At 36.5% G+C, this 20,193-nt stretch overlaps 1 long non-coding RNA gene across 1 annotated transcript in view; it reads left to right on the top strand.

Annotated features, from left to right (window-relative positions):
- Positions 1 to 20,193, top strand: part of LOC123646045 — a 45,023-nt gene that overhangs the window by 16,571 nt on the left and 8,259 nt on the right. Inside the window, exon 3 of the long non-coding RNA XR_006737772.1 lies at positions 13,735 to 13,788. This is a non-coding gene — a long non-coding RNA (uncharacterized LOC123646045). The remainder of the gene's footprint in view (positions 1 to 13,734; positions 13,789 to 20,193) is intronic.

Here is a 20,193-nt window from a genome sequence, read left to right as displayed (position 1 = left end):
GTGAGTTTGAATCAACATATTTAGTGCTTTAAGGATTTAGAAAATTCCAGCTGATGCTACATTGAATAGAAAGACAAACACAAATTGTGTATCTGTTGACTAAAAACTTTGGTGAGGAACTACATGAGAGTGAACCTGTCCTAACACTGAACAATTTTTATTTACCAAATCATTTTGGTTCAGAGTGCTGAGGAAGACAAACTCTTGAAAGGAGGCCAATTGCTTGATTATTCAAAAATGAAGGAAGAAAAGCTTTTTCCTTTAAAGACAGTGGGGCCCATGGAAGTGGTGGTTAGGGCTGAAGATATACTAACTGAGCCTCAACAGTCCTAAAATCTAGCTGGACAGAGGAGAAAAGGAGATAGCATTAACAACAACTTCTTTTTCTTTCCCACCCCACCCCCATTTCTTAGTTTCAGGTTAATTCAGTCTTATTTAAATTAATTTATTATTTATTTGGAAAAATGTTGTTGTTTAAAAATTTGTTGAGGGTCACTCCATTCTTAGGTTCAACTAGAAGAATAGAAGTCTACTTCTGGATGAAAAGCATTGATGAGCGTTTTTTATCTAGAGAACCAGTCCCCATGCACAGTGTATTGGGGATTACAGGTATGTACATGAAATGGGAGGAGGAAAGATGGGCAGTGGGAAGCTGGAGCCTTTGAAATAAATGACATCGGTTCTTTACCAGTCAGTCACCTTGAGAGACTGATGTTGGTGGATGTGGTGGCAAATGGGCTCAGTACAGAATATCTTTACCGGAAAAGCCTAGCTACTGTAATATCTGTCAATGCAACAAGGAAGGTTGCCTTTCAAGGAGTATTGTTGGGACCTTCTCTCTCATGGATCCAGTAATTCAATTTAGTTGGACAAAACTTAATTCAGCATGTCCTATATTCCAGGAATCCACAGTTAAATAAAATATGGGCTCTCACTTTTAAGAAACTCTCTCTAGTGGCACTCTAATAAATAGAGTTTCAATTTAATATGATAACTTTGCTGAGAGATATATCTACAGGGTACTTTGGGAGTAAGGAAGGGAGGGACTTAATTCAGGGTGGAAGTACAGGGAAAGTTTCTTAGAGAAAGTGCCAACTGAAGAATGTTTTAAAAGGATGCATCAGAAATGAACTGTTTCCTGTGTTCTTGCCTTGAGCTTTGGATTTCTCTGAAACTTACCAAAAAATTAGGAAAAGAGGCTGGGCACGGTGGCTCATACTTGTAATCCTAGTACTTTGGGAGACTGAGGTATAAGGAGACCAGCAATAGTGACACCCTGTTGCTACAAAAAATAAAAAAATAAGCTGGGCATGGTGGCACACACCTGAAGTTCCAGCTAGTTGGGAGGCTGAGGCAGGAGGATCGCTTGAGCTCGGGGTTTGAGGTTGCAGTGAACTTGATGACATCACTGCACTCTAGCCCAAGCAACCGCGCTAGACCCTGTCCCTCTCCCCCCAAAAAAAGGTTAGGAAAAGAGTCTGATCCAATTTCTGGGCCACTTTCTTAGGTGGTAGTCATGGCCGACACATCTGAAAAATAAAGACTGGATTGGATTTGATAAGGAAATGGAAGAGAATTGTTTTTATTTGAGGGGGGCATAGATAAAGTGTGGTAAGAAGGAAAAAGGCAATGAACGGAATGACTGAGAATCTTTCACGAGACAGATATGTGAGCTTCGCTAAGCAAGTTGAATGGAGAACTTTACGCAGGGAGAAGGTTGCCAGAGGCATTCGCGCTTACTAGCACCACGGACAGCGCTTCGCTAACCCGCATGTCTGGGTGGTCCTAACCTGCTCCAGACTGAGAATTCTAAAATAAGCTTCAAACTTGATCTTCCAAAGTCTTTTTCTCTCCTGAAATAAAAAGTATCCCATGGAAACTCAATGGACTTCTTTGCAAAATTGACCAGCTCAACCTAGTTTTCAAATATTGGATTTTATCTAATATTTACTCTCTATAAAAATATTAAATATTCTCTATATTTAAGAGAAGAGAAATCAAACTTATTGTCTACTCTGTCCTGAGTGCTTGAAGACTATTATTTAATTTAATTCTCATAAAAATTCTATGTGGCATGCATCAATATCTCAATTTTACAGACAAGACAAAAAGATCAGAGAAGTTAAGTAACTTGTATATTATCTAACCATTCTTGGAGGTGGAGTATAAATTGTGTGACTTCAGAGTCTCTACTGTTTACACTATATAGTGTTTTCAGCAGGTGTCATGGTAGGCTTAACAGGAAAAAAAAGCAATAAAGTGGCTTACGGTTATTTTTCAGTCTACACTGTATTTTCCGGATGGCTCACCTCACAGCACATCCTTAATAAACTTCAAAGATGATATTTCACACATAATACAATAGCACATTTGTCTTGGACAATAGAGTGAGACAATGAAACATTTACGTCTGTCTGAAATCTAGCTGTCTCTAGGATGAAGCACAAGCTGTTGTTAATGCTTTAAACACATTTAAGAGATGAAGTGGATGGGAATACAGTGGGCAGCTGAAACTTGGAATTGTCACAGCCATGTCTTTTAATAGCATGGAGAATTTATAAGTGAGAACAAAGAATCTCGCGGAATATTCTCAGTTATTCTGCTCATTGCCTTTTTCCCTATCTTACCATTCTTTATCCATGCCCCTTCAAAGAAAAACAATTCTCTTCCATTTCCTTATAAACTCCAATATAAATGGTAAATTGGCATAGAATTTTGGATGAAAATGGAAGGGAATTAGTATCATCAGTCCCAATATTGTACATAATGCAAATCACTAGTGATAATGTTTATATTCTAGTTGGTGAAATTGTATATGATCTCACTATAAAAGTGTAAATAGAATTAGTTGAGTGGCCAAGAGAAGTAGTGATATAACCTTGCCCTCATTTATGTCCTCTGTTGCAGTGTTGGGTCTAAGATATTGTTTCTAAGTGGGAAGTGAAGGAAATTCAGAATCATTTTGGGGGATTTTTCAAATTATATATGACCCACATTCTCTCCAGGAGGTTTGACTGTCTACATCTCATCAGTTGAGAATTATTGCTCCAGGATCCGCAGTGTATTCACTTCTATATCCCCATATGCATTTTCAAGTTTAATTGAATGGGGGACATATTTATCATTTTAGCATCTGCATTAGTTTGCTAGGGCTGCCATAACAAAATACCAGATGCTGGGTGGCTTAAACAATAGAAATTTATTTTCTCACAATTTTGGCTTCTCTTTATGGTTTGTAGATGGCCACCATCCTGCTGCCTCTTCAAATGGTCATCCCTCTGTGCACACATGCCCCAGGTGTCTCTTTTGTGTGTCCCAATTCCTCCCTCTTGTAAAGGCACTGGTCAGAGTGGATTGGAGTCTACCTCAATAACCTCATTTTAACTTAATCACCCCTTTAAAGGCTATATCTCCAAATACAGTCACATTCTGAGGTACTGGGGGTTAGGACTTTAACATATGAATTTTGACATGACACAATTAAGCCCATAAGAACACCTCTTCCAGTTTTTACACATTTCACTTTTTGTTTCTTTTAAAACTGTTATTAATTATTTATTTTGAATAAAAATGAAAACAAGGTTAACACATTGCAATTGGTTGCAATTCCTTCCACTCTCTTGTGTCTCTTAATGTACACTTTCTTCCTTTCTCTTTCTAGTTTGACAAGATATTCCAGTTTTAAGTTGTCCTATACAAGTTAAACTTCATGTCCTATACATAATATTAACACTTTTTAAAGAAGTGCTGGTTCTTTTTCGTGGGAAATGGTACTTAAAATCAAGAAATCTCTGCCTCTGCCTCTGCCTCTATGGGTCATATGCTTCCTTTTTTAGGGCTCAGGCTACCCCTTCCATACAAACCCAACTGAATTTAGACTCTACAAGTGATAGACAAGTTTGAACATTTTCAGTATTCATTCTAAAACATGGTGAATCCCATGAAATACATGTCCTGGATGCTACATGAAGGCATAGTGAGAGAGTTGATCTAGTCTTGTGGTCAAAGAGATCAAAGGATATTTGAGTTCTGCAGGATTATAGAGGAATTAACTAATCAAAGGAAAGGTACTAATTGCAAAGAGGAACATTGTAGGCAGAAGAATTGCATGTGGCAGGCTCTGAGGTGGGAGAAAGCATGGGCACATTGAAGGAATTGTGGTTGAAGTGTAGGAATGCAGAAAGAGTGTGGGTAGCTGTGGTTGGAAAAAATAAGCGTAGGAAAATCTTATAGGGCTGTATAGGGCATGTTAGGGATTTTTGTCCTTATCTTAAAAGGAGAAGACATTGATGTGTTTAAGAAGATAAGTGATGTGATCAGATTTTCAGTGAAATTAAAAAAAATAGTTTGAATGAATTTTGGAGAATGGTTTGGAGGAGAGGGAAGAGTGGGCCAGTAGTTCAGAAGATAGATTATGGTAACTTGGACTAACGTGTTTGCACCATGATGGAGAGAAGTATACTGCTTTAAGACATATGTAAGGGGTAACATCAAGAAAGCATAGCAATGAACTGGGGATAGTTCATGAGGGAAAAGAAGGTATTAGGTAGGTTTGTATGATGGGAGAGATTGGTGACCACGGTTATCAAGATAGGGAACACTGAATGAGGTTTGGTTTGAGGGGAAGATTCTGAGTTCAAGTTCAGTGAGGATGAGCTTGAGACATGGTGAAATATCCAGGTGGAGATGTCCAATGGAAGTTAGAAAGAGGGATCTAGAGCCCAGAGAGGGGTGTGGGAGTGTGTATTTCTAATTTAGACTAATTTATACTAGCAAATTTTCTCTATACTCAAATGCAGAAATTTTAGTGTAGAAGATTAGTTTATTTTTTTTCAGAAAAAGAATAGGACAGTGTAAGCACCAGTATTTAATCCTAGGAATTAATTCCAAGACCTTTATGGCAAAACAATAATGATAACATATGTTGATGCCATCTCTTTTCTCTCTTTCAATTTACTTAACCATTCTGAAAACAATTTTCATGTTTATTTACATTGTTATGCTTTTTTATTTTAAAAATTGTAGGCCCAATTTTTCTGGGATTACTTATATGTAGGGAACAGTTCTGAAGACTTAAATACAATTCACATTCAAACTTAGAAGAATCTATTAAAAAAATCAGATGACTGGATAAAAACACTCAGAGACAATGCCAGGGGGGCATTTACCACATAGCTGATAAGCTAGTGAGAGTCTCTTGAAAATTTCTCTTTCTATTCATTCTTACCAAATGAAAAAAGTGAGCAAAACAATATTAGCATTAAAAATAATGCCTTTTCTGACTGAGGAATCCTTTCTTCATGGTTGCTCTTTTTGAGGTACAGGTCTATGTTGATTTATTCAATTTATCTAATAGCCATCCACCAAATATTTATTGAGTTTCGATCATGTTACAGGCATTTTTTTTTTAGGCATTAAAATATATCAATGACAAAACAGTAAAAGACCCCTGTCCTCATGATTCTTACATTCTAGCAGGGATGACAATTTTTGTTGTAAACTTAATCACATTACAGAAATGCGAAATAACATTTAAAATAAAAGGGGTTATTTTTAAAAACCATATACAACAAATCCACAGCCAACATCATACTGAATGGGGAAAAATTGAAAGCATTTCCACTTAGAATTGGAATTAGACACGGTTGCCTACTCTCAACACTTCTATTCAATGTAGTGCTGGAAGTCCTAGCCAGAGCAATCAGACAAAAGAAGGAAACCAAGGGTATCCAAATGGGGGCAGAAGAGGTCAAATGATCACTCTTTGCTGATGATATGATCTTATATCTGGAAAACCCCAAAGATTCTGCCAAGAGACTACTATAATTAATAAATAAATCCAGCAAAGTCTCAGGTTACAAAAATCAATGTACACAAATCAATAGCATTCATATATGCCAACAGTCAAGCTGAGAACCAAATCGAAGACTCAATAACTTTCACAATAGAAACAAAGAAAATAAAATATATAGGAATATATTTAACTAAGGAGATGAAAAACCTCTACAGGGTGAATTATGAAACACTGAGGAATGAAATAGCAGAGGACATAAACAGATGGAAAAACATATCATGCTCATGTTTCGGCAGAATCAACACTGGTAAAATGTCTATACCTGCCATCTCCAACTCCCAGACCAAGGCCTGTTACTGGTCTGTGGCTTGTTAGGAAAGGGGCTGTGCATCAGTGCTGGAGCTTTGCACCGTCCCCCCCGGATGATGACACCCCTCCCATTCCCAGTCTGTGGAAAAATTGTCTCCCGTGAAACTAGCCCCTGGTGCCAAAAAAGTTGAGAACCACTGGTCTATACTACCCGAAGTGATCCACAGAGTCAATGCAATCCCTATTAAAATACCAACATCATTTTTTGCAGTTATAGAAAAAAAAATTTATGTTTCATATGGAACCAGAGAAGACCCCATATGGCAAAAGCAACCTTAAGCAAAAAGAACAAATTGGGAAGCATCAATTTATCAGACTTCAAGCTATACTACAAGGCTATAATAACCAAAACAGCATGGTACTGGCACAAGAACAGAGACATAAACCAATGAAACAGAACTGAGAACCCAGATATAAAACCATCCTCATATAGCCATCTAACCTTTGACAAAACAGACAAAAACATACGCTGGGGAAAAGCATCCTTATTCAATAAATGGTTCTAGGAAATTTGGATAGCCACATGTAGAAGACTGAAACAGGATCTACACCTCTCACCTCTCACAAAAATCAACTCATAGTGAATAAAAGACTTAAACCCAAGGCATGAAACTGTAAGAATTCTAGAAGAAAATGTTGGAAAAACTTTTACAGACATCAGCCTAGGCAAAGAATTTGTGAAGAAGATCCCAAAGGCAATCACACCAATAGCAAAAATAAATAAATAAATAAATAAATAAATAAATAAATAAATAAATAAATGGGACATGATTAAATTAAAAAGCTCCTGCACAGCCAAGGAAACAATCATTAGAGTGAATAGACAACCTGCAGAATGGGAGAAAATATTTGCATGTTATACATCCGATAAAGGGCAGATAACTAGAATCTATAAAGAAATCAAGCAAATCAGCAAGAAAAAAATCAAACACCCCCCTTAAAAGTGGGCAAAAGATATGAAAAGAAACTTTTCAAAAGAAGATAGACTAATGACTAACAAACATATGAAAAAATGCTCAATATCTCTAATCATCAGGGAAATACAAATCAAAACCACAATGAGATATCACTTAATTTCAGTGAGAATGGCTTTTGTCGAAAAGTCCCAAAACAATAGATGCTGGCAAGTATGTGGAGAGACAGGAACGCTCCTACACTGTTGATTGGACTGCAAACTAGTACAACATCTACAGAAAGTAGTATGGAGATACCTCAAAGAGCTAAAAGTAGAAATACCATTTGATCAAGCAATCCCACTACTGGGTATTTACCCAAAGAAAAAAAGACATTATATAAAAAAGACATCTACACTTGAATGTTTATAGCAGCACAATTCACAATTGCAATGATGTGGAAACAACCCAAGTGCCCATCAATACATGAGTGGATTAGTAAAATGTGGTATATGTATACCATGGAGTACTACTCAGCCATTAAAAAGTGGTGAACTAATACCTCTTGTATTAACCTAGATGGAACTGGAGGCCATTCTTCTAAGTGAAGTATCACAAGAATGGGGAGAAAAAAACACTGCATGTACTCACCATTAAATTGGAACTAATTGATCAACACTTATGTGCACATATGGAAATAACATTCATTTGAAATCAAGCAGGTGGGGGGGGGGGGGGAGGAGGGGATGGGTAAATTCACACCTAACGGGTATAATACACACTATCTGGATGATGGGCACACTTATAACTTTGACTGAAATGGTACAAAAGCAATTTATGTAAACAAAACCTTTGTACCCCCATAAAATTCTGAAATTAAAAAAAGAAAAAAAGAAATGAAGTATTAATGCATGCTACAACATGGATTGTAAACCATTATGCAAAGTTAAAGAAGCCAGTCACAGAAAACACATATAGTAGGATCTGATTTATATGAAATGTCCAAAATAGTCAAATCCACAGACAGACTGTGGATTAGTGTTTGCCTAGAGCTGGGGGTGATGAAGGGCCTGAGAGATAACAGCTGAGAGGTGAAGAAATTTTTTTTAGGGTAATGCAAATGTCCTAAAATTGATTGTTGTGCTGGGTACACAGCTCTGTGAATATACTAAAAGTCATTGAATCGTATACTTTAAAAGGGTCTCAGTAAGGCTATTTTTATATTTTTTAGTTTTTAAGGCTATTTTTAAAAGAGAAAAAAAGAGGTTTTTTTTTTATTGAACAAGCTTGATATTTTATATTACATCATAAAAGACATAAGGGGGCCGGGCGCGATGGCTCACGCCTGTAATCCTAGCACTCTGGGAGGCTGAGGTGGGTGGATCGTTTGAGCTCAGGAGTTTGAGACCAGCCTGAGCAAGAGCGAGACCCCATCTCTACTAAAAAATAGAAAGAAATTATCTGGACAAGTAAAATATACACAAAAAATTAGCCGGGCATGGTGGTGCATGCCTGTAGTCCCAGCTACTTAGGAGGCTGAAGCAGAAGGATCACTTGAGCCCAGGAATTTGAGGTTGCTGTGAGCTAGGCTGATGCCACGGCACTCACTCTAGCTCGGGCAACAGAATGAGACTCTGTCTCAAAAAAAATAAAATAAATAAATAAATAAATAAAAGATATAAGACTTGGCTTATGAGAAGTCAATATCCATGGCATTTAAAATAATTTTTTGTTATATGAAATCAATCAATAATAAAGCTATTATCTCAATAATCATAAGCTGATTGGAAAATGATTGTTCATCTCAGAAAAATCTTGGCAGAGTTAAAACAAAAGTTTCAAAAAATAAAACTTAGGGCCAAAATGAAGACAGTGTTAGGTTTTTAAACTTTGCTATTTGCATATTATTTTTTCCTTTTTTATTTATTTATTTTTATTTAATTTGTGATATTATGGGGGTACAACATTTTGGTTACATGTAATGCGTTTGCCTCACCCAAGCCAGGGCTATAAGCGTGTCCTTTCCCCATATAGTGTGCTCCACTTCCATTAGCTGTGGGTTTGCCCCCTCAAGTGAATACTCAAAATTCAGTAGTGAAATATTAATAGTAGGTATGGTTATAAACAAGACATAGTTAAAATGAAAGTTTTAAAATATCCTAAGCCAAATTTCAGTATCATCATGATGATAGTTTTAGGATTTTAATTTTGACACCCTAGTCTCAAATTGGTATTTGATGTGGTTATAAACCTAGGCAGTAATGAAGTAAAAGTTTCGAAACAAATTAAAATCAAGAGTTAACAAAAAAATTATATGAAGGCAATTTTAGAGTTTTAAATTTGGCACTCTAGTTTCAAATTAGTTCTTGAAATTTAACAGTGAAATATTAGATAGATTTATAAAACACTGTGATTGATTTTAATGTATGGTTTGTGAAGCACTTTGTAATCACATGCAGTTTCACTTTAGAAAACTGTACCATGATAAACTTGGACGGATTAAAGATACTCACTTCTTTCCTTGGGATGATACAAATAAATTACTAAAGTATCATAATAACAATGATAAATATAAATAACAATACTACCATATACCTATGAACCTCTTACAGATTGTTTAATTATGACCTAATAAAATTTAACATTTCCATATTTTTAAAAATGAACTTTTTTCTCTAACTGTCGTAATTTGGAGACAACTTGAACATCAAAAGGAATGATGATGCAATTTAAACTACACTAAATTTTAAAAATAATCCAGGGGTGGTTGTTGTGAAGGTTTTCTTTCTAGAAGAATGGAACTAATAAATACAGAGTGAATCTTAGAATTAGAAAATCACCATATTATGACCTCCCAAGGGGTGACAAAAACATTGGTGGACTGTGATTGGGAAACAGAATAGTCTTAGGATATCCCGCAGATTTATTTATTAATTAAAAAGGGAAAAGGTGTTGGGGGGAGAGAGAGAGAGAATGTTCTTACCACCTTACCCAAATAGGAGAGGTTGACCCATGTGTAGTTTGAAGTTCATCTAAGTGGAGTTCTTGATGGAATGTTTTATCTTGATCTAATCACAGATAAATGGTCGGACAAATTCAGATTTCCAGATATTTGCAGGACTATTGGCCAGGGCACTTCAAAGGATTCAAAGAAGAGAGAATATTGGTGTCCATGCTATGATGATTCCTCAGGTCTCTGGCCTGCATGACTTTCTTTGTGGTAGTCAGGGAGGTATGTACCACTGAGGTGCACACCTACTGCTGCCTGTGCTCTTTGGGAAATGGCCATTTTCTAGGTCTGTGTGAGAAGAGAAATGGATAATTTAAGTATAGAAAGTAATATTTCCTATATGGGACCATTTCATTCTCTGCAATCTACTGAATTCTAATTTCCACTAGGTAGTGAGCTATAACTTTAGTAATCAGTTTTTTTGAAATAGATTTTTAAGTCTATTTTTCTAGATCTAAAGACATAAAGCTCAAAGTTCTTCTTGAAGGAGAATTAAGCACATTTCAGTTATGCCTACCCCTTGGAATACCTGGTTGTAGTCAAAACTCACATGTCATACTGAAAAACACAAAAGGAGGATGTCATCTTTTTTTTCTGAGGAGAGACTTCTTTGCAGTTAAACAGTTCACCAAGTGTTTGGAGCCCATGGATAATGCACTTCTCCTTTGCTTCTAGAATTATCCTTGGCAGGGATATCATATAGGGGAAGTAGTGAAAAATGTAGCCCACACCCCAGCCTGGGAAGAACCCGAAGTAGTGTCTGAACTTCATCTTTCTGTTTGCTCCTCTGCCTTTGGGGGTGAGTGGGGTGGACGAGTTTGAGCTAAGAAACAATTGCTTCTCTTGGTAGAAGAGTTTGCACTTCCTGTATGGGCATTTGGCAATAAATGACTCATTCTCTGACTTTGTTTTTAATGCCCTGGTGTTGTTATATTTTCCTACATGCCAGAGAAAAAAATCTTACAATGCCATGTGGAAAAGGTAGAAAAAGATGGGATATAGGCATAGGGAATGGAAGTTCAATTCTTTAAAACTTTATTGGCAGAGTAGAATTTACACAGGCTTTGGAACCAGGTAGCCCTGAATTTAAATTCTAGCTCTATTACTTACTAGCTGAACAACTTTAGCCAAGTGGTTTAACCTCTTTAAGATTCAGTTCCCCCATTATAAGATAAAATAATACAATCTTGCTTTATAGGGTAAGTGTTAATTAAAATAGTATATGCACACACAGTAAGCTGCTAATAAAGAAAAGTTATTAGTGCATTGCTAGGGAAGGAAAAGTCACCAGAAGACAAATGATATGGTTATCTTATTAATAATACAGGGAGGATTCTTGTGGACAAAATTTAGAGTTACATTTTAAGTGGTCATCTGTTTCAACAAAGGCAGTTGGGGTTTGCTACGTGGGTAATAGAGAACATATCAAATTAACTTCTTAAACCATCATCATGGAAGATAAACTAATATACAGAATTCAATGTATTTGTGGAGCATTTTATATTTTATGCAATCATTTGTGCATCACCTTCACAATGCTTGCCACATTTGCAGACCACCTAGCATATTATTTTCTTAATATTTTCCTTCAAATTGACTCACCTTTAAAAAAACTTCATTTAAGCAATATAATCTGTAAAATCGTGGGTTTGCTGTACAAGTTATGTTTTTCTAATGAGCTCTAAAACAAAGACCTTAAAAATTCCACCTACAATCTATGTACCACTCCTAATCATCTCAAGTACTCCAGTGTTATGTTATTGCTCTTTGGAAAACACTGACATACATTATCCTCCTTGGTCCTCATAATAGTTATGTGAGGTACACAGGAAAGGCATAATTATCCCCATTTCAAAGATGAGAAAATGGTTTCATGAATAAAATCTCATAGTCATTAAATTGCCAGAATTGGTCATGGTACTCATGTTTTTTAAAATATCAACCTAATGTTCCTACTATAACACCAACCCCTTTAAAAAATGCAAACTTAGAGCTAAAAGTAAAATTTTATATATTTAGACCTATTTTGGAATTTTGTGGTCATTTGAATGTAGGCCACTCAGAAAAAAATGAGCAAGCAAAGAAACTGAGAGCAGATTGCCAAGTTGTGTTACACAGCCTAAGATAGCTTCCAGTTATCTTAGCCTCCTCGTTTCCATGGCTTTGAGTAATTCCCTCCACTTGAGTAACTTAATTCTACCAAAAGAATATGGCAACGTTGAGAAGATGTCATTTTCCTGATAAGTTTGCAAAAGATTGTGACTTCTATCTTGCTAGAAGACTTTCTTTCCTGCTGGCTTTGATGAAGCAAGCTGCCATAGAAGAGAGGCTCACGTGGCAGGGACCTGAGGGCAACCTCTGGCCAACAGCAAGCAGCCAGCAAACTGATGTCCTCAGTTCAATATCCCTCAGGGAAATGAATCCTGCCAGCCATGGTGGAGTTGCTTCATTGTAGTAGACACTATTTTGAGTTTTCATTTTTCTATTTTTAGGAGCATCTTTATTCTTTTAAAGACCTTTGTGTACTCATTTTCTTGCTCTCTTTTCCTCTGTAGGAAATTTATAGTACTGAGCTATCTATACCACTTGCTGGCTTGGATGTGAAGATGATTTTTCCTGCAGGTATTCCCTCTACAAAATTCACAAATCTGAATCATACATCCCTCACTGTATGCCAGCAAAATTAAAAATGGCACTTAAACACACACAGACATATGTAAATGAATCACACTATAAAAACTTTTAACAAGTGCTGGCAAGTCAGATGGCAGACTTACCCCGAAACCTGTGTTTCCAATAAAACATCATAATTAAACACAAGGCTGACCATAAAGCATAACATATAATAACAATTAGTTGCAACTTTGCAACTGGTACAAGACTCGAGTAGAAAGTTAAAAGTTAGTTTTCTCAGGTAGAAATTCTTTACCTATGTGGTAGGCAGCCAGCAGATTATCATCTCTGCTTGAGTGGTGAGATGCTACTTGCTCCAACAATCAACACCTGCTGACTTTGGCCCAAGACGAGACTGAGGTGATGCAGTTTTACCTGTCTTGTAAGAACAACATTAGTGTTTGCCATGTATTAACAGAGTGCCTCCTATGTACCAGATCCTTTGTTAGGCACCGAATGTGTGTTTCTTTACACTCAACCGACAATTGTCTCTATTTTCCTTATATTAAACTCAGGCTTAAAGTGGTTTACTGACTTTCCTAACAAGCTGTAAGTGGCCAAATCAGGGTTTGAACCCAAGTATGCTTGCTTCATCAATCTGTGCTTTTTCTGTCAAAGTTAAAGCCTTGATAAAATACATGAAATTAATGGATATGTGGAAGCTGGTGAATAGGATACAGTTGTGGCCTTAAAGCAGATCCTATTGAACATGAGTTACTATAGAATAAGCAAGAGAAGCTTCTTCTCTGTTGCTACCTCATTCTTGATTGGTTGTAACTTGATATTAAAATCCTGCTATTCTAGTTTATAGAATATTGATGCACTGAGGCTTGCATCAATCTGACAAGCCTAAACGAATTAAATCCTGAGCTTGAGCATGTTGTTTCTTCAGAGTGACTCTATGACAGGTGGTCAAAGTCTGAAAATGGAATAAAAGTTCCATGAAGCTATAGCATTACTTTTTCATTGTGTTACTCTCTGACTTTCTCTCTTAGATGCCTGCTTTGGTGAGACATCATAGAAGAAACTGAGATGAGAAGAACCTGGAGGTAGGATGGAGGAGGTGAAGGAATTAGTCAATAAAATTCAAATTCTTCTATTCTGAAACAAAAATGTTCTTTTTACAGCTCAGTTTTTAAGGGGTGAAAGAAGGCTTTATACATGGGCAAAATGTCTTAGGGTAGCCGTTAATGAAGACATTGATTGCAATGAACTTCTATTTCCTATAATTTCAAAATTCTGTGAAAATATTTATTATACTCAACCTTTAAAAAATCCTTAATGGCATACTGCAGGGCAGAGGTTGGCAAACTTTTTCTCTAGGGGGCCAGATAGTATGTTGCTTTGCCTTTGTGGGCCATGTGGTTTCCACAACTACTCAACTTTGCTGTTGTAGCACAGAAGCAGCCATAGATAATGCATGAGTCAACATCTGTGTTCCCATGTAATATTTTAGAATAAAAATCAGACAGCAGGACAGATTTGACACAAGGGTCATAGTTTGCTATGGCATAGTGGAAGGGATTCAACTGGAGTTTGATTATGGCTCTGCTATTCTAGCTAGGTATTCTCGGGGATGCAATTTAATTTAGGTTTGGTGCAGTTTCCTTATATGTATAATGGGGATAATAAAATTTACTTCACAAGAATGTTATGAAAATTAAGCTATGTAGCTAAATATAGCAAACTGGCCCTATAGTTTGGTATAGGTACCTAACAAATATAACTATAATAATTATCATTGCCATATTATTTAAAATTTCTCTGAGGTTTTTTAGGTTGTTTGTTGTCTAACTAATGTATTAATATTTACAGTAAACCAATAAGTGCTGTCGAGGGCAGCTGGAACTGTTTTGGTGATTCATCATTGAAGTTCTAGCTCTACTGGAAATGGAAAATTGCTTAGAGATTGTTGGTGCTTGTTTCATACTTATTGAATTAATACTATTCCCTCTCAGTTCTTATTTCTCTACTTTGAGTACTTGTCAAGGAAATTATATAGATAAGGGTGCATATGTTTGCTTTACTTCTTTATTTTCCTTGTTGGGTAATTGTGAATATGTTGATTGGCATCAAACATGGTTCTCATCTATCCCCACAGCAATAAGATTCTATTGACTTGAATTCAGACCAGCCCTGGTGGCCTTGTGAGTGGGAAAGTCTGGGTGTGTCTAGTGTGGTCTGTGGCACCAGGAGGGGCTGGATGCACCTGTTCTACTTGTAGAGTGTTAGCACCAAACTAGTGGCTGCTTTTCTATGTATTTGTCTTTGCCTTCTTTGTGAAAGGTCACTGGCTGATTTGAGCTGCTGAGCTGAGCCCCACGTGCTGTATAGGTCACACTGACTTTCCCTCTGTGGCATTCTGCCTCATTTCTAGAGATGAGTTTGGCTCACAGAAGTGAGACTCTGGCTTTTTATCATTACAGATTTCCCTAGAAGGAGAGAAGGCCATGATCAGATCAGAGTGTTCTGAGTCATTGTAGACAAGGACTTACTTAAAGAGAATTTTTTGACTGGAGGAGGAAATTGTGCCAATTGCAATGAAGAAGTCCTAGAACAAAGCCTGGGGTGTTGACTTAACCATAAATATAAGGGCTACAGTTAACAGACAACTTTCCGTTCCTGCTATTGGAGGGGAGGGTCAGTCCTTTCTCCTCTGTCTTCTTGAGCCCCTTCCCCACTCTTCTTTTTCCCTCTCTCTCCTTTCTTATAATGAAGAGTAAAGACAAATATGATAACAGACCTGCCTTGGGCTGGTGTGAGGCAGGAAAGTCATTTAATAACAAAAGTTGGGTCAAAATTCACTTTTCTCTTTTTGTATTGAAATTATAGTGTGCAAGGGCTAATTAGATTGAAGGCTTTAAGACATGAAGATAATGCAAAGAGGCTACTGAGAAAAAGCCTAAAACAGTCAATAATACTTAGGGATAACATTAAAAGTCTTCACACACTGCACATTTGGATAATACTACAGGACAAAATTTTTTTTTTGGTAAGTAAAATAGCCAATCCAAGCACCCCCCAAAATAATAAAATATTCACTTTAAATCATTATAATTCTGGAGACATAATAGTGTTTTAAGTTGCATCAAATAACAAGGTTAATCTATAGCCTACATTGTTTCTTCTTGGCTATCTTTTTTCCCATTTACATGCATGTGGAGATGTTTCTATGCTAGAGCTACCTCATTCTTTTAAAATTATGAGATATTCTATAATTTAATGCATATTTAGTTTGTTTCTTAGTTTACTTAAAAGAGTTTGTATAATAGTTGCCTCATCATGACAAAGTTAGGAGTCATGTGTCCTTTTAATGAGTGATGTTTTCTTTCTTCCTTTCTTTCTTTCTTTCTCTTTCTTTCTTTCTTTCTTTCTTTTTTTTTTTTTTTTGAGACAGATTCTCACTCTGTTGTCTGGGGTAGAGTGCAGTGGCATCATCACAGCTCATAGCAACCTCAAACTCCTGGGCTCAAGTGATCCTCTTGCCTCAGCCTCCCGAGTAGCTGGGATTACAGGTGCGTGCCATGGCGCCCAGCTAATTTTTCTATTTTTATTAGAGTCAGGGTCTCGCGCTTGCCCATGCTGGTCTCCAACTCCTGAGCTCAAGCAGTCTTCCCACCTTAGCCTCCCAGAGTGCTAGGATTATAGGCATGAGCCACTGCACCCAAAGGGTTGTGTTTTTTACTGTAACTCCTCTGGATTCATGCATACCTTTGAGAATGATCTTTTGAAACAGCCTAAAATACCTCTGGAGAGGTATTATAGATGTTCATATATACCTCAGTGTCTATTTTCATGGCTCACCTGCATTAGAGATCCAGTTGTGTAGGTTTGATTTGAAATCCAGCAAAAATCAATACCATGGTTGGATTCTGGTTGAACAAGTTGCCAGTAATCCAACTGTGGGATGGGATTGAAAGGTGGCTCCTCCACACCCTCACAGCAGTGTACCAATTTGGCTTTGTGCCTCCCCCCCCCCTTTTATTACTTGCATGTAATTATTTGTGTGCATGTCTGGTTTCCTCACTCTTTTAAGGGCAGGGGCCATGCCTTACTCTTCTTGGTATTATTCAGTGCTTCTAGTACAGGGCCTGGCCTAGAGGGGTTGCTCAAGAAATGTGTGTTAGGGAAATAATTGTACGTAAGCTAGAAATTCTAATTTGGATTCCTGTGTCTGAACAATTTACTTTCAGCTTTTTGGGTGGGATAAAGAAGAAATATGGGATTTAGGTATATATTATACAGTACTTTAGGTACATTTGTTGAGTAGTAGAATTTAGTAGCTGCCACGCAAGTTCAGAATCCTTTGTGGTTTTCCTGTGTGAACTTCACCTCCATCACTAGCCATGCCTCAGTGCTGGTGACTCTCATCCTGGCATGTTTTGGCAGGACTCTACCTGGTTTGCGTAATCTACGTTGGCTTCTAGTTTCAACAAGAATTGTTTACATGCATTTAATTTTAGCTCTTGGGCTACAACATGTCATTGTTCTTTTTACTTATCTCCTTCCCTTACTTTTGGAAACAGGACAGACATCTTCAATTCTTGCTGTTCCTGTTTGGTGTGCTCTTAGATTAATTTTAGCTTTGCTCTTCAGCTTTCATGACACTTCAAGACATTTTCCAGTCGTATTTCCTGTATAAGAAAATGTAGACTATGTCACCACAAAGGGAAGTGGAGATTGGGGGGCATTATTTAAATCATTCAGGGAACTTATCTCCTGGTTTGAAGGGAAATTAAAGCAAAGTATTTGGAATAATTTATCTCATTTGATTGTTCTATATTCAATTCAAAATATATTCAACTCTTATTCAATTTTATCTGTTGCTATCACAACGAATCTGGAAAAAATATACCTGGGGCTTAGTTTAAATAAATAAATAATTTAAAAAATGCATAGTAGAATTTTTTTTCATATTTAGGGAAAAATGAACACCCTAGGAGCATAATAATGAACTTTGGGCAAAACACTATTTTCCTAAGAGTAGGCCGTGAAAAACTGAAAGTACTTGAAGCAGTCTTGCACAAGTGCTTTGAAAAGTCTCTTGCACAATTCTATTTCTTTGTAGTACTTACCCAATCATATTTCATAATGACTTTCTATAAACAATTTTCTTGACAAAAAGCTTAAAGATGCAAAAATAAAGGGAGCATTTTTGGGAGGAAATGTTGTTATAGTTGCTTACTTCTACACTATAACAGACATAAAACTATGGATTTTCTTTAGTGCAATTTTTGTGTGTCAATTCTCAAGGAGACAGGAAATTCAATACACTGTAGGAAGTATGAGTTTGCCACCTAGAGGAGAAATGTGAAATTCAACTTTTCTCCAAGTTACTTTAGTAGAATTCATTAATTCATTCTTTCATTTAATTATTTACTCATTTAATTATTCAAAAAATGATTAACTATCTACTAGGCTTAATTATTGTGCTAGTGCAGGTTGGATAAATCTGTTCAAGAGCTATGAGCTCGAAGAAACCACAAAGTATATCTTACTTTAATTCCTCAGCTGCCTCTCTTTAAAATCTTTTATTTTTAAGAGAGTATAACCCAAATATCTGGATAATTCTAAATATCCATATTTGGCATAGAGACTACTTTTACCTCTTGGGCTATAATAAAACTATTCTTTTTTATTCATCCTGTCTCTTTAATTTTTCTTCTTTGATCTTTAAGAAACAAATTGGATATGGACAAGATATAATTCCTTCTATCAAGGAACTCACAAGATAATGGATTAGTGGTGGAGGCCAACAATTCTGTCATTAAAAATGTGACAGAGATAATTTCTCGAATAAATCCACCATTTGGTAAAGACAATATATATATATATATTTTTGAACCATTTATTATATTTCAGTTATTTTTAAAGTTAAAAAATTATTTCCCTCTTTTTGTATTACAAGCAGTATCTGGCACAGTTTATGCATAGTAAGTATTTGAGAAATAGTGATTTTATGGCTGACTTGAACATTTTGGAGTGGAACTTACTCTGGAAAGAAATGCTGACATTCATTCGTCTGAGAAAATTTCCAATAATGACATGGATTCTTTCCCTTATCAATATTTATTCTCAATTAAATTTAGACATTTTTTTGCCAAATGATTCTAGGAAACAATGCATCAACAATATTTAAAATAACAAAACTTAAAACCACACATAATTTTCCAAGGCTAAGTATCATTAAAAGGGGATCTAAAGCTTTAGACTTTGTTACTCAGTGGAACTAGAATCATTAATATCTCACTCAGAGAAGGCCAGGTCATCTTAGCAGTTTAACCTCCTCTGAGCTTCCCATGTTCTCTCCCTGAAAGGACCACCTCAAATCCCTTCAGGAGGCTTGCCATTATGAAACTAGTATGATTTTTCTTTTGGCTCTTGTCCTATTTACCTTCATGTGGCAACAAGAGTCAACTCTCCATATTTACCAATATTCTGTCACTGTTTTGGCTGTATCTTAATTGCACAACATTTGTTTAATTTGTATTTTAACATTAATGTGAATGGTAGTGTTGGTGTAATCTTTTGATTACACCAAGTTTCTAGGGGCTAGAGGCCAGCACTATTTTCTACATTTTTTGAATGAGGAAATATAGGTTACCACAATCAAAGTGGAATGGGAGGTTATGGTAGATATTTGGGTAATTCATATAGTCTCTTAAAAAACCAGACTGTAGAAAGAGGTGAGTTAACGATTAGGTATGGCACACTGCATGGTTTTTCTGACCTCTTAGCTCCTGAATGAACTTTACCAAATCTTCAGGCCCTCAAAATTTTCCCACTTCATTTGTTATGGGCCAAACATGTCCCCTCAAAATTCACATGTTGAAGTCCAAACTCTTATTACCTCAGAATGTGACCTTATTTGGAAATATAGTTCTTGCAGATATAATTAGTTAAGATGAGGTCTTACTGGAGTAGAATTAGCCCCTAATCCAATATGACTGGTGTCCTTATAAAAAGGAGAATTTTGGCCATAGAGACATGCACAGGAAAAACTCTATCTGAAGGTTGGAGTTATGCTACCATAAGCCATGAAATTACCAGAAGCTAGGGGAGAGATCTTCAGTAGATCTTTCCCTAGAGCCTTGAGGGAGAGCATGGCCCTGCCAACTCCTCCATCTCAGACTTGTACACTCGGGGACTGTGAGACAATAAACTTCTGTTTTTAAGCCTCTCAGTTTGTGGTACTTTGTACAGCAGCCCTAGCAAACTAATATACCATTCTAACTGTAATGATCAGCCAAGATTCTATGATCATGTGTCATCTATCATATTCCTCATTAGCATCCTATACTGTAGATACTAGTGCCTTCTCAATATAAATTTGGAAATGAGGCCTCAGAGAAATTAAATGACAAGTTCAAGGTGTCACAGAAATTTCACTATAGTGCCAGTGTTTGAACCCAAGTCAATCTGACTCCAAAGTATACTCACTCCACTCAATTCTA

The sequence above is a fragment of the Lemur catta genome, chromosome 10, assembly GCF_020740605.2.
Source record: "Lemur catta isolate mLemCat1 chromosome 10, mLemCat1.pri, whole genome shotgun sequence".
NCBI lineage: Eukaryota > Metazoa > Chordata > Mammalia > Primates > Lemuridae > Lemur > Lemur catta.
The sequence above is the reverse complement of the archived record's forward strand: the minus strand, read 5'-3'. Positions and strand labels throughout refer to the sequence as shown.